Below are 15,882 nucleotides of genomic sequence, written 5' to 3' on the forward strand. Positions count from 1 at the left end.
AGCCAATCATAATTGTACAGACAAGCATTGATATTTATAGTTTGCCAAATGTGACTCACACTAAACCCACAATCCAGCTTCACGCATTTCTGTTTTTTGAACATTCTTATTTGTCACACAAATGTAAGAAGAATTTAAACACTGTTAAGTGTAAAAACAACTAAAAACTCTACCTTACCTTGACTTGAGTTTTACTAATTGGTGCCTTGAGTTTAATTCATTCCATAAACAGGCTCGTAAGTCACAGCACTCACTCATATCTCAAATAATTTCCCCCATTGAAATGAATGGAAATGTCATTAATCTGTTCCAGCCTCCCAAAAAAAAAAAAAAAGTGTAATCCATCCCTCCATCCATTTTCAACACCGCTTATCCTGGTTAGGGTCACGGGACGCTGGAGCCTATCCCAGCTGACTCTGGGCGAAAGGCGGACTACACCCTGACCTGGTCGCCAGTCAGTCGCAGGGCACATAACTTAACTTAACCCTAACCCTAGACACGGACAACCATTCGCACTCACATTCACACCGTCACTGAGTGGGAACTGAACCCACGCTGCCTGCACCAAAGTCAGGCGAGTGTACCACTACACCATCAGTGACTAAAATGTGTAATGTGTTTTCTAATAAAATATCACCCTAGAACATTGTGCTTTTAAATTTTTTATTTAAAAAAAAAAACATGATAATGGCGGCGGCACGGTGAGCGACTGGTTAGAGCGTCTGCCTCACAGTTCTGAGGACCGGGGTTCAATCCCCGGCCCCGCCTGTGTGGAGTTTGCATGTTCTCCCCGTGCCCGCGTGGGTTTTCTACGGGCACTCTGGTTTCCTCCCACATCGCAAAAAAACATGCATGGTAGGTTAATTGAAGTCTCTAAATTAACCCTAGGTGTGAATGTGAGTGTGAATGGTTGTTTATGTGTGCCCTGCGATTGGCTGGCAACCAGTTCAGGGTGTACCCCGCTTCCTGCCCGATGATAGCTGGGATAGGCTCCAGCATTCCCGCGACCCTTGTGAGGATAAGCGGCTCAGAAAATGGATGGATGGATATGATAATGGAATAATTAAACAGAATTTAAAGGAATTAAACTGCCACACTTTTTGCTTCAATTCGGTGGACTGTGCTGCTCCTTGTGGTGTACATACCTTGGCCAAATGCGGGCAGGGTTGGGCATCGTTTGAATTTGAGCGATTCCGGTTCCTTATTTCAATTCCGGTTCCAAACGATTCTCGATTCTGATTCTTTTAGGGGGCTGGGTCAAAAAAGTTTGCATGGTTTAAATAAAGGGTGTCCAAATTATGAACATCCATTTTCTTAGCAGCCTGCAGTATAAACTAAAATGAACATTTGACTCTGGGTTCTTTATAACCAGTATCAATATGAAACCTATGAACTAAAAGGCAATGTGTGTGGAACTAACCCAATTGACTTAATATTCATTAATTATTGTTTCAACTAAAAGTAGGATATAAACTAAAACTAGTGAAACTAGTTATTTGTGACTGTTATATCACATAAAATGGTTTATGTGCAAGTTTTAACTTGACTTCCTGTTTTAAGCTTCCATCCATCCATTTTCTGAGCTGCTTCTCCTCACTAGGGTCGCGGGCGTGCTGGAGCCTATCCCAGCGATCATCGGGCAGGAGGCGGGGTACACCCTGAACTGGTTGCCAGCCAATCGCAGGGCACATACAAACAAACAACCATTCGCACTCACATTCACACCTACGGGCAATTTAGAGTTGTCAATTAACCTACCATGCATGTTTTTTATTTTGAAGGGTACGCACCAGAACTCCAAATTTTGGCACGAAAAATAACTTCACACGACACCGGTATAAACGAAAGTAAAACAAAACACAAGAAAAAGAGTAATGGATAGAATCAAATGCTCTGTAATACGTTGATTCCTTTACCTACCCACCGATGAGACACAAGGTTAATGTATGTGATACAGTGAGACGTTTGTGAATTTTGTCCCAATTCATTGTGATGTAAAATTGCTTGTTTGACCTTGGTGAAGTTTTAGCTCAATGTGTAATCCAACTGTTTCTACTTTCTTCCCGGTATGGGTAAAGTATTTTATATTTTATTTTTGTGTCGGTCATCAGCTCTTACGTTGGTTTGAAGACTAAAATAAACGCTAAAAACTATCAGTGCAAGAGTGCAACCCACTGTTTAACTTGCTGGCTTCCTCAGTGTTGTCATAGATGTATTTAATTGTTTCACTCACCCAATTGACTTCACTGAAGTTCCGCGCGGTGTAAGCCGAGGCTCAGAGCGGGAGGGAGCGAGTCAGACTTCTACACATGATAAAAGCCTCCTTTGCACAATATCATCTTAATCCAAGTGTTTCACTGAGGTGACTGGTCATTTATTTTAATATAGTTAACATTTTTGTTCACCGCTGCCCTTGGGCACAAGCATGTCTTTGTGCGCGTTCTTCTTCGTTGGTTGTTGCCACTTTCTTCTTCGGAGTACAATTTTTTTTAATTTGAACGATTCCAGGAGAACCGGAATGTTAGTCCCTTTTTCAATTGGTTCTCGATTCGCGATGGCCAACCTTACATGGGGGCAGTATAATACAGATATTATATTAATAATTATTTGTAGAGTATAAAGAAAATATGCCAGTAAGTAACTTTAAGGCAATGTAGCTCTAGGAGGTTGTTTTAAATACACAATGTGTCATTGTTTTTGTTTTATGTTTAGCTTGAAAGTAAACTTCAACTGGGAGTGGCATTAAAAAGCTTAAAGCCTCTTTTTTGAAGAATTTTCTCTATCTGCCAAGCTGCTATTTGTTGCGAAGCAAGGTGAGTTCACTGCTATCATGCAATACCCATATCTCAAATTTTTGCTCATAAGTCAAAGCAAAAAAATCAGCTGAACAGCAGCTCACATCTGGAAAAATGTGTATCTCAAGGCACCACTGTACTTCGAATGTTAGTCTACTTCCAGTGGTGTGGCTATTGCATCCAAATTCTGGGGGGCATCCAAATTAGGTGGTGGGCAGTCAATCAGAGTGTGAATGACAATAGCGATTTCTAAATTTCGACGAGTGCAACTGTTCCCCCCACCCCCACCAAATGGTTTCCAATAGGGAAACTCCACCATCCCCCCACGCCCCACCCCCAAATAACCCCTTTGACGCATGGTTTCCCATCGGGAAACTGTTTAACCCCTGGCAGCACCACACCTTTGCACGCCACTGTTCTTTTTCTCTTGATGACTGCCAGCCTTGTTGTTTTGGAATAAAGGCCTCTTTATACTCCCGCGCTCGCGCGGCCGACAACACCGGCATTGGATCACGTGACTGGCGAACTGGCCCGTGCGTCGCTTGACTCGCACACGGCAAAAATTGTTGCTGCGCTTAGAATGCCGCAGACATCATCTCTCGTGATTGGTCCATTTTAGTCACATGCTGTGATGATGTAATCAGCGTTCCTCCCGGTTCCACATAGAACCTACGCCGCCGCCTTCTCGATCGATTTTGCAGCATAATTATACATGTCATCAAGGTCCATTTGTTCTGGCAGACTCGGTTCCACGGTCGCCATAGTTGTTGCTTTGTTCCTTGTTACGGAAAGTAAAAACGGCTACCGGAAATGGCCACAAAATGCAGAGGAAACTCCACCCCATGGCGTCTTAGCCAATTCCAGCCGTAGCAACACCCCTGACTTGGAAGAGCACTGCAGCACACAAACAGCGCGCGTGGGTTGCGCTCAAGTATAAAGGCAAACTGCGTGCGGGATAGCCGCAGTGACGTCAGCCTGGTCGCCGTCCACGCGAGTTTTTTATAGAAAAAATCCACAAGAAAAAGTGACATCACTCAAGAAATATTACCTTGTGAGACCTCTGCACATTTCACGAGGGTACAAACAACGGTGAATGACAAATAAGAGGGAAATGTGTGATGATGCCCCCAAAGCAGGTAATGGATACTTGACATAAAATGTCCGTACACTGACTGATCTCTATTTAGACTCCTCAGTTCAAGACACCCAACTCCATTAATTGACAATAATTCTAATGAAAGAAAAATAATGGAATGTATATTGCGAAGTCAGTATCCTATATGCAAGGTCACGTGATGCCACTCCCTACGCGCACACATCATGCACATTAGAAAAGTATCACGGCACAAGACCGAACAAAAATGTCCCTAAAAGTACATATATTGATATAATATATATTTACTCACAGATTTACTGAGTGTGGAATCTGTGACTGTTGAATTGAACACAAAGCTATTATTCTGTTGTATAAATGGAAACAGGAGGACACACATGTTCATTATCCTTTGTGCCACCTAGTGGAAGAGCATTTAATCGTTCTGCCTGTCACTACAAGTCGCTGGCATAGATAGATTAACACCATTCATTGTAATAAATACGTGATTTTCAGACCAATTAAGTGAAATTAGATAATTTGACATGGTTGGGAATCACTGTTCTAAAGCAATGTCTGGGACAGTATTATTGGAAATTGTGTATAAGTGACATTTAATTGGACGGTTCTCTGCCAGGGTTAGATTCAATGCAATTGTAAATAACACTGGGTTACAACAAATATTTTTTTAAGTTGTCTATGTTTTATTCAACTGATTTAGGACAATTTTGCATCGCTGAATCCGAAAATGAAATATTGTACTTGTTCAGGTCAAGTTTTTATGCCAAGTTGTTTATAACTCAAATGTTACAAACATTGCTTACTGTAAATTGAATCGTAGACATCGTAACAGTGAGTACCTGTAAATTTAATGTTACGTCATCATTGTTAGACACTCAAGGCATGAATCTGTGTTTATTTCAACCTCTAAAGCAAAAACAGCTGTACATTTCGCCATAGTACAAAAGGTTGACCTGATTGAGGAAAACCAGTGTGATATTTGGATTCAGCACATCAAAATCGTCCTAAATCCGCTAAGAAATCAACAATAAATTGTTGTTGACCACTGTAATTTGATCCATTTTATGTATTGGATTTCATACAGTGTTTCTCACTATCTTTAAGTTGATTATTAGGAATTACTTAAAGTAATCCATTTGTGTAATCCTCTATTTTCTTTATTTAAGCTTTTTTTTTTCATTTCCTGTTTGCCATTTGGGTCATCAGAAAGGATGACCCAAATGCAGAATCACACCGACCGGGCACCTCGCTCCACTATACACTATTTTATTAGCATCACAATTTGTCACCAGGTCAAATCCCCATGCAGAGCATCAATGACTCCAGATTTTTAGAGCTAAATCTTGTGGGAAAATAGAGATTTCTCTCTCAGCCATGCTCCATTGTTACCCGTGAACAAACGAAGTGACCACGGCAGCCAGAGTAGCACAATGACAGACAGCTTATTCAGCGACTTCATCTGTCGCCATTCCCCAGGGATTCGACTCTGATCTTTTCCCAGAGCTCCATCTCTCTTGTTGACTTACTGATTCTGAATCTGCCCCTCCTCCTTTTCTTTTTGTTGTACTCAAACTCGACTAATATTTGCAGAATATGACTCTAATGATTTCTTTTTGTCCCATCCTACACGATCAGCATCTCAACCTTCTAGTGAGTCGGTCCGTGTCGGAGGTGATTAAATTTCTTCGTTTTTGTCAAAATTTTTCAAGTGTTGTTTATTGTCATCTCTCCCTGGGGGATTAAAGTGGTTGTAAAGACAGACTCATTCCTTCAGAGACACCAGCTTCCATCAGTGCCTTCTGGCCATTAGTGGTGCATCGTGGGAACAGCTTGGCAAGGGACAATGATTGGCTAGAACAATGAGGCTGCACAAGGCAACACAAAGGGCACGCCCACTGCATGATGGGAAAGAGTAGTGGAGGAAGCAGATGTTGCCACAGAGGACACACACGAGGGGAGAAAGAGAGCGAGAGAGCCAACAGATGTCTATCTATCTTTTATAGTTTATATTTTTATTTCTTAGTGAGCAGCAGGTGAGAAGGGACGTGTATACCTGCCTGGTATCTGGATTGTGGTCCACTTTCTCATTGGTGTGGAATATTTCCTGGCTATTTTAAGCCATCTAGTCTGCACGTACAGGTATACACAAATTGGCAACTTACACTCACAATTATCCTTTGAGATGTTTTTTTTTTTTTTTGTTCCTTAAAAACTGGTGGGTCACATGACAAGGTGATATTCAATACAGGTAGACAACAAATTGATATGATTAATGTATCCAGACACATTTCTTAATCAGTTAATCAATCAATCAGGAGTTGGACCAGTTTGATGTGGTAGAATCTTGGAATATGGGTTGTCTGTGGAAAAACTGCAGGGGTATATTTTGTATGTTATGATGTCATCGGCCTTCAAATGCAGCCTCCATTGGATGTAGCACATGAATTGGGACAGCAGTGAATACATTGACAGACAGTGCTATTTTGTTTCTGGGGTGGAATGTTTCATTCATGCCTTTGTGACTCAAAACTGCAAGTTACATTTGGATCTTGCACTAAAATGTGGAACTTACTAACCAACTAATTAACTCCTGTGTAAAATCTTGTAAAGAAAATGTTTTTTTTTGTTTGTTTGTTTTTTTAAATCTTTCTCAAGTATTTGACATATTTAATGTTCCTATTCACTCATTAAGTCTATGCATTGACCATAAAAGGCAAAAGATGGATGTGCATAACTTTTGTAAACTTGGACATATATTTATTTGTTTTATATTTTTAATGATGAAGATGGTGCTGTTAAAATGATGGGTTACTGGAATAATAAGAACATGAGACCCTAAAAGCACTTTACATCCATAATATATGTAGGCAACATTTTGAATTCATGCAATAGTACTTTATGTGGGTCAAGGTTTGAAAAGAAGCCCTAACAGTCCAGAACATTATTATGTCACAGTCAAATTGACCTTTGAACTTTAGGATACACAATGCTCTCACCTCATCATTTTTCCTTAGTAGATATTAATGCAAAATGTAGTCATAATCAGTGTATGAATGTGTCAGTTATGGCCCAAAACATGTTTTTTTGCGAGACCACAGTGACTTTAACCTTTGCACTTTGACCACCGACGACAGGCCCACATCTAAATGGAGGTTAGTGTCACATCGAAAAGAGAACCCATCTAGGCTCTAATTTAGCCGGGCGGAGTGGGCGGAGTCATGAATGAGTGGAGTGGTAGAGCCGTGACAAAAGTGCCGGTGCGATTTATGACCAGGGGGCTCAAGATGGAATATATTTGCTGTGTGAGAACGGCGCTAGCCAACACGGACAACTCTTTAGTCATATAAGCATCTACAATCAAAACTGACAAAAATATTGGGACGTAACTCTCAATTAATTAATCATTCAAGGATCGAGTTAGACCACTCAGTTACTCCTAAATGTAATCCTTCATCTCACTAAGAGGCTTACCAAGTGTTCATTCATGGTCAAATAAACATCATCATTATTATTGTCACAGTTATACAGTAGTCTGTTATTATAATGAAGGCTTGGACTTCTAGGGCAATGATTCTCAACCAGTGTGTCATGCCAAACTAGTTTTCTGTGAGAGATCATTAAATTATCCAATTGCTCTTAGTTTGCTTGAAATTATTATTGAATAAATACAAATCTATCTTTGTTCATCTACTGTATTTATGCCAGTGACTTATATTGAAATATATATCAATTAAATGCTCTTCATTAGATGGCAGAGGGTGCACAATTAACCTGTGTTTACAACTGTTGCCATTCATAAAACTGAATAAGTAATGACCTCTTGCGGGTACTTCAGCTTAGTTTTCAATTAAAGAGGCAGATTTTAGATGAGTAAGTAAATTTGTGAGTAATTATGACGAGATCATCTTTTTTTGTTGTTGTTGAAGTTTTTGGTTGGTGGTGTGCAGGGATTTTTCTAATATAAAATGGGTGCCTTGGCTCAATAAAGGTTGGGAAACATTATTCTAAAATAGCTACATGGGCTTAAGTACTAAGTACAAACAATATATCAAGTCTCCAAATCCTCCTTAAATCTTGCTTCTTCATCTTACCAAGACATAATTCATCAATAGGTCATTATAGATCACTACCAATATTATACTATTTACTGTATATTACAAAACAATAAGCAGTTCAGAAAATGGATGGATGGATGGGTGGATTTGTTGAAATACTGCTGTAGCATAATTGGACTATCTGCATGAATTACCAGCGAACAACCTGAAACACCATAATCTTCTGTACCCTTTTCTGCCTACTCTGATCAGATTTAATTTTCCTTTAATTCCTCCCAATGTTGCTACAGTATCTATCTAGAGTATCGATCGAGCTATCCATATACAGTATCGATCTACCTACCTACCGATCTATCTGTCTATCCGTCCTGTTACCGTTGCACAAAGCTAGGTTCGTGTGAGATCAAACACCTTTGGAATGAACTACAACAGAGATATTGAGCCAGGCCCACTTTCAGATCCAGCATCTGTGAGTTGTGACTGCAACAAAAAGTTCTTCTGGATGGATGGATACACAGACACACTCCCCACATCTTGTATAAAGTCTTCCCAGAAGCCAGGAAGCTGTTAGAGCTACAAACGAGGACAAACACCAGATTTTCTTCCATTTTCACTTCCTGTGATGGCCAGGTAATCCTGCTATTTTTGTTCATGGAATGTCTCCTGTTTATTCTTTTGTTCCAACAGCAATAACTTCCTGCATCTAAATTCAGTCTTTACATGTCCACCATCTGTATTTTTATTTTCCTTTCAAATGTACTCTACTCTTCAATGTGCCCATTCACGATGTCGCAACCAACTAGACACCACATTCACAGAATAAAAAAAAACACCAAAACAGCTGATGGGAACAAATCCCCTTGTATTTGCGACAGTGCCGCAAGGGAACAGTTGTCCCTTAGACTAAGAAAGTAAATTGGGTTGGCCAGGTCGGCTCTATTGAAAGAAGAGGTGTGGTCGTGATGGAGTAAAGTGTGCAATGGGATGTTTCCTTGATTAGATGCTTGCGTCCCTGTGTACGCTCTTTGTCTTCGGTATGGTGTGTATGTGTGGGAATGGACTTAGGGTCTGACTCCTTGATTAATGGCCAGTGTGTGTATGTGTGAAAATGCTTCGGGTCCTGTTTCCATGCTAATGGGTAGCAGCAGATGGGAGAGAGGAGGCTGCACCAACAATGAACAAACACACCAGCAGTCTTATTACAGACGCTCCTGTTGGATGATTACAGGGTTCAACTCGACCATTCTCAACTATATTTGATGTACATGCTGGGATATGCTGATAGCAAACAGTGAAGAGAACAGTTTTATTTTATAGGTACTATGGAAATTTGCCATTCAATACTTCAAATTATGTTTGCTTTTGCATGCTGTTTATGCCCAGTATTTTATTTTATTGTTTTTCCATATGATGACTTATCTGCTACTTTCTTTATTTTATGACTGATATTAACTGTAGGAGCATGGTTTCACAACATGTAAGGTGTTCATGGATAATTGGTAATCAATTTAGGTAAGCACCTTGCTTTGCCTGTTCAGGTGTTCCCACTGGAAGGATAAAACCGTTTTTGACAGCTGTAACAGCTTGTTGCTGCTGTGTGGATGTTATGTTGCTGTAGAGTTATTGAAAACTGGAGTTTAATGATCACAGCGAAGGATTTCGACAAAATAAATAATAGCAATGATAAATACGACTTTTAATTCATCAGACATGGTCACAAATATCATGTCAATCAATAAACCTCAGTGCAGTAATTCAGTGACGCAACATGACAAGTAATTTTCTAAAAAACATTAAATGAGCACTTCCAACGCCTCTACAAACTTCCATAACATATAAAGTCACAAAAAAAACACAATTGTTTACTAAAGTACACGACCTATTCTACAGCCCACACTGCTCATTTCACAAATAATGTTCCATTTGTGTTTTTTTAAAGTCTAGTTGTTAGGGCAAGTTGAAACGTCATGGTAATTTTGACAAATCAACTTGAATAACCCCTTGTAATCTCGGCCTGTACAAGTTTATTGGTGGGTATTGTTAACTGAAACATGTCAGGCAATTGAAGAACGTGTTCTCCGAGTAGCAGAAAAAATTAAACGGGCCGAGGAAATGTGCTGGGAAATAATGACGTTATACTGTTTTACTTTCATTTGAAGGCGTTTTTGTTTGTTGTTTTACTACTAGATTTTCTACAGGCGAAACCAGACAAAAGCGTTCCCCAAAAAGGATTTCTTTTTTCCCTCACAATTAAAATAAAAAATTAAATTTCTCTGGAACCCATCATCCAATTTTCAAAATTATTGGTGTGTTGTATTCAGGTTGAAGTGGGCATTGCAACTTCAGCAATTATTTGAAAAATAATAATAATAAGTAATCCAGGTCATGCACAAAATGAACCACGCATCAGTTACACACAAAATCATTGTGTTAAAAGAACAAAACTTGAATTTCACACTAAAAAAAAAACGAAAAAAAAAAAAATAATAACATTCAATTCAATGAAAATGTATGATAAGTGAATGTGAATTTTTATGTTGCCATTCCCCTTGGTAAGTGCCACTCTCATGTCAGACGAATGGAATTTGTTGTGAAAATTCACAACAAAATCTCTTCCTTTTCTTTGTTATTTCTATAATCCTCGAAAACTGTTCATAGGTAAGAGTACATTTTTTAGGCTCTTTTTCATTATTGGATGCGCTGTCTGACCCCACAGCAATGCTACTCAACTCGTGTATCGTTGAAATGTTGTTAAATAAAGAACAAAGCGTTTCAACTCGAGGTACCTGCAATGGTAAATGCCCACCTTGATACAGCGTTGCGTTTTGAACGACATAAAAGGCTTTTACGGATACATGCAAGCTCGCACAAACGGTGTGTGTCAAGTCCTCCATTGAACCCCAGCGACAGCCTCACCGAACCCCTGGGATTCGATCAAACCCAGGTTAAGAACCACTGCTCTACATAAACCAAACATCCACAACATAAGCTACACCTGCAAAATCTAATGAGATCCAATACAAGAACTGAATGAAACGAGATACAGTAAATGATAATAATAATGATCATTTATTGATTGTCATAGTCAGAAAGATGCTGTGGAATATACATTTTAGCACAATATTTAAAAGTTTCAAGTTTATTATGTATACAGTATTATGTCTTGGGTCTCGTGTGTGTGTGTGTGTGTGTGTGTGTGTGTCAGTGGTTTAGGGTCCAACCCTCTGAATAAGCACAAATACCTCCCTGATAACATGGCCCTGATTAGAAGCGAGACTACTGTGTATATGTATGTCATGTAGCCTGGTCGTGTTAACACTAAAGGAAACAGTGCCTGTTTCCTGCCAAGTTTTCTTTTTATTTATCACTCTTTTTCTACCTCATTCTCTTCACTAAGTTCAGATGTCAGTTTTGGTTTTCCAGTTTCACATCGGCTCATTTATGCTAACCATTTTACTAAAGTTACACATAATTTCACTCCATTGGTAGATTATGTCTACCTAAAGATACGTACAAATGAGTAACAATACATTTTACTGAATGCACTGTCTAACCTTTCTTCCACAATTTTGTCTGGACAAACATTGTAGATTAGTTATACAGTCACCAATGCTGAGAATGGAGTAACGGTCAATGCACAGTAATGTCTGTCACTTAAAGGAAAACATACACTCACCGACGTCCCGAGGAATGTTCTAAGTGCTGTTGTAGTAACAGCGAGCAGGAAATGGATTCCCAGAGACAGGAAGTAACTTCGTAGAGAGAGGAAGTGTTTGCCTGCATCCGCCCTCTGTCTACTGGATGTGGAAGGAAGGGGAGAGGAGCGGGAGGGAGAAGGGACAGTTAAAAGGGGGGCAAAATGATCTGGTTAGGAAAAAGAGAAACTGAAAAAAATGCCCTGCATATTATGTACAGTACAAGCTGGACTCAAACATTCCTGCATGTGACTGTCAAAAAGAGGTCACCTCTTGCTTTTCTCCCAAAATGTTAACACTGTCAAGCATTTCCTCCTCATAGTTCAACCTCAATGTTATACTATAAGTGAAAGCTAACACGATAAAATACAATTAAGGCCAGCTGCACACCGAGCGACGTGGCCGAACCCCACTTAACTGTCACGAATTGTGCTGGGTTCTACAGCTAGTTTTAGTGAGTGGCCAATTGTCGGCGATTAGCTTTGCTGTGGCGGCACGGTGGACGACTCGTTTGAGCGTCAGCCTCACAGTTCTGAGGACCCGGGTTCAAATCCCGGCCCCGCCTGTGTGGAGTTTGCATGTTCTCCCCGTGCCTGCGTGGGTTTTCTCGGGGCACTCCGGTTTCCTCCCACATCCCAAAAACATGCATTAATTGGAGACTCTAAATTGCCCGTGAATGTGAGTGCGGATGGTTGTTTGTTTCTATGTGCCCTGCGATTGGCTGGCAACCAGTTCAGGGTGTACCCCGCCTCCTGGCCGATGACAGCTGGGATAGGCTCCAGCACGCCCGCGACCCTAGTGAGGAGAAGCGGCTCAGAAGATGGATGGATGGATGGATGGATGGTTTTGCTGCAAATCGAAAGTGAACGCAGCTGAACGCCATCACAACATTACAATGCCCAATCACAAATGCCTTGTTGTTTCACAACAAAAAACAGATGGAGTAGCCGACCCCTCCCCGTCGATGCCCACATTTAAAAATGCAAATCATATTTAAATGAACCATGGACCTGAGATCGAATCTATGCATGATCAGAAAAAAAGAAAATGAGCAGGTAATGAAGAAAAAAAAAATTCTCTGTGAAGTTGAGACGCTGCTCAATCAAGTGGAGGTGCGCAAGAAAATCCTCTTTGGCACGCTGTCCTCCGGCATTAACAACAAGCGAAAGAGGAGTGAATGGGACAGCGTGTGTGCGGCTGTCAATGCTGTGGGGTCAGAACAGCGCACACATGCTGAACTAAAAAAGAATTGGTCAGACATTGTGGATGTGAAGTGGAGGACAGCTGCCCACAGCCAAAGTGCGCCCAAAACAGGCGGAGGAACGGGCGCGGAGGGCCTCACAGTTTGAGGAGAGAGTCGCTGAAATCATGGGTGACACTGCTCTCTCAGGGGTGGTGGGAGCACATGTGGCTGACTCTGATTACCCCACAATGTAAATACCATGTATTTTTATAACTCACAACAAATGTCTTCATACAGTAACCTACACTCAGCCCTATGAGATAAAGGTTCGTGCGTAAATGTTGTATGTGTGGTATTTGTAATCAATCTTTTGAATCCAAATAGAAGCATGTCAGCATATTAAAGAGGATATCAAAAACTTTGACTCCTCTTTGATTACTCAATTTATTATTTTAATACACAGGAGAGGCGGAGTCGCAGCCACGTGCTACATGTTCGGAGGATTTGTCCACCGTTCCTGGCGTCTTCTCCAGCATCCCCAGTGTCTTTGACGCAATTACGCTCCAACAACCGGCTGGCTGTGTCCTCACCCGTGCTGTGCTGGAGTCACAAGAAGAGATTGTGAGGTCAATAGGCGACATAAACGATCACCTTGACCAATTAATAGGTGTTCTCATAAATATCACTGGTTAACAAGTGAATTCTGAGTCCTTGCCTCTTTTACACTGTTGAAATCAAATGTTGCCAGGCATTAATTGTTCACTAGTGCTAATTGCTCATGTGTCTCTGATGTGCAGATATATTTATTTATTTTATTATGTGCAGTTTCCCAGCATCACCTCTAAGTGTCGCCGAAGGACCAACAGCGTACGCCAGCCATGATGTTGGCGTGAGGCACCGCACATTTCCACGGTTATTTCACTCTTGATACATCTGAACTTTGCCGTGAAAAAGAACGTACGCCACGTTTTTGTGCGTACGCACCTTTTGTACATGAGGCCCCTGGTGTGCAGGTGTGAGCTGATGATTTTTTCATTATTGTCGAATTCAGTCGGTTTGGCTGAGTGCAGCGGGCCAAATGTGCTTTAAAACCATAATCTACACATTGGTAATTGTTAACAAGACAGTGTAATTGATTGTCTTGTCAGTTAATACATACCATTCAATCAACCTGCTAATATCGGTCCATCAAAATAGCAAACAAAAACAAGTTTGAATTGTGATCAAACTGAGCGTATGCTCTGACAAGAACGAGAAAACAGATGCAACTACTGGCCTTTACAAAAAACACAAACAATAGGCATCTGTGTTCCATTTACAGCTTGTTACAGTAACTCGTGGTGCAACATAGCGTATTTCAACACAAGCCTCACTCACAAATCATATTGTGTGGTTGATGGAGAATAACTTTGGATGATGGGACGCTATTGTTTTTTATTCTGGGTGAGAAGAACACATCCACCATGGCTCGAAAAGCAAAAAGAGGGGAAAAAAATCCTAAAACTGAATGTTTAAAAAAATAGAATTTTTGTTTGTTTTTCTGGCTGCATGTTTGTTAGTTAACAGGCTAATTTCTGGTTCATGTCGGATTAATATTAATCAGACGGGACCACTATTTGCAATCTGGTGTGGGAGGAACCGTTCCAAAGTCACTTGAACAATAAAAATAGAAAACAATATTTTCCATCTGGAATAGCACCAAAATTAACTTAAGCTAACGGTAGATTTTATTTCTTGAACACATAATTCTAAACTCTAAAGTTTGTTTTTTCCTGTGCAATAGCTCAAATAAGGCTTTCTTTATTGTCATCTGAACAGCATTTAACCCCATTAAAACCTCTGAAAGGGCTTCTAGCTGCCCCCACCCCTTCACTACACCGTCCACGCTGCTGCGTGGATGTTTGACATCCAGGCAGCGCTCACTCTCATACAAGCTCCCCAGGGAGCGGGCTTGAGGTGAAATGTCAGGGGTCAACACAGTGTGTGTGTTGGTATTGGTTAGTAGTTGAGGAAGTTTTAAGAGTTCACAGTAAGAGTTACATGCCACACACACACACACACACACACACATGTGCACACACTCGCATACAGCACACCCAGGTGCAGATTTGTTCCAGACTGGAACTCAAACTTGTATTTTATTGCCACAGGGAAACTGAAGTTACTATGAACGTGTGCTTGTGCATGTGTTTATGTGCAAATGTGTCTGTGTATATGGAGATGGCACTCGGTGGACAGATGGTCCTTTGTGACTCCTGACACCTACCAGCTGCTGCTCTGTCTTCTTCACCTACTTTCTTCTTTTAACCTATCTTCTCCTTATCTCCTCCTTTACACAATCGATGTTCAACTCACTTTGTTTTTGTACTCCTCTTTTAACCACTGTTAAGTGCTAAAGGTATTTGGCGGATTCGTTTCAACCTGGAGGAGGGAGAATCTGTGACGCTGAAAGAGTGAGACAATTAGGTGCCCGGGTGCTACCGGACAAATCTATGATTCTAAACATTCTAAATACACTAGGAATGGGTATTTTTTAAATCTCCTTGATAGACTATGGGGAAATTTAATTATTTTATTTGAAATAAAATTGGTGGCACGGTGGACGACTGGTTAGAGCGTCTGCCTCACAGTTCTGAGGACTGGGGCACAGTCCCTGGCCCCGCCTGTGTGGAGTTTGCATGTTCTCCACGTGCCTGCATGGGTTTTCTCCGGGCACTCCAGTTTCCTCCCACATCCCAAAAACATGCATGGTAGGTTAATTGACACCTCTAAATTGCCCGTAGGTGTGAATGTGAGTGCAAATGGTTGTTTGTTTGTATGTGCCCTGTGATTGGCTGGCAACCAGTTCGGGGTGTACCCCGCCTCCTGCCCGATGATAGCTGGGATAGGGTCCAGCACGCCCGCGACCCTAGTGAGGAGAAGCGGCTCAGAAAATGGATGGATGGATGGATGAAATTAAATTTAAATTGTATTTTGATGGAGAATCTCTCTGTGAATGTTCTGAACTCCTGTTTTTATGTCAGTGTTGTATTGAACAGAA

At 40.8% G+C, this 15,882-nt stretch overlaps 1 long non-coding RNA gene across 1 annotated transcript; it reads left to right on the forward strand.

Annotated features, from left to right (window-relative positions):
* The first annotated feature begins 5,873 nt into the window (after window positions 1-5,873).
* Window positions 5,874-15,882, forward strand: LOC133474348 (uncharacterized). Its single transcript, XR_009787467.1, has 4 exons — window positions 5,874-6,048; window positions 8,356-8,594; window positions 13,306-13,468; window positions 13,668-15,882. It is a non-coding gene; the product is annotated as an uncharacterized LOC133474348 (long non-coding RNA).

Source organism: Phyllopteryx taeniolatus, chromosome 2 (assembly GCF_024500385.1).
Source record: "Phyllopteryx taeniolatus isolate TA_2022b chromosome 2, UOR_Ptae_1.2, whole genome shotgun sequence".
Taxonomy (NCBI): Eukaryota; Metazoa; Chordata; class Actinopteri; order Syngnathiformes; family Syngnathidae; genus Phyllopteryx; species Phyllopteryx taeniolatus.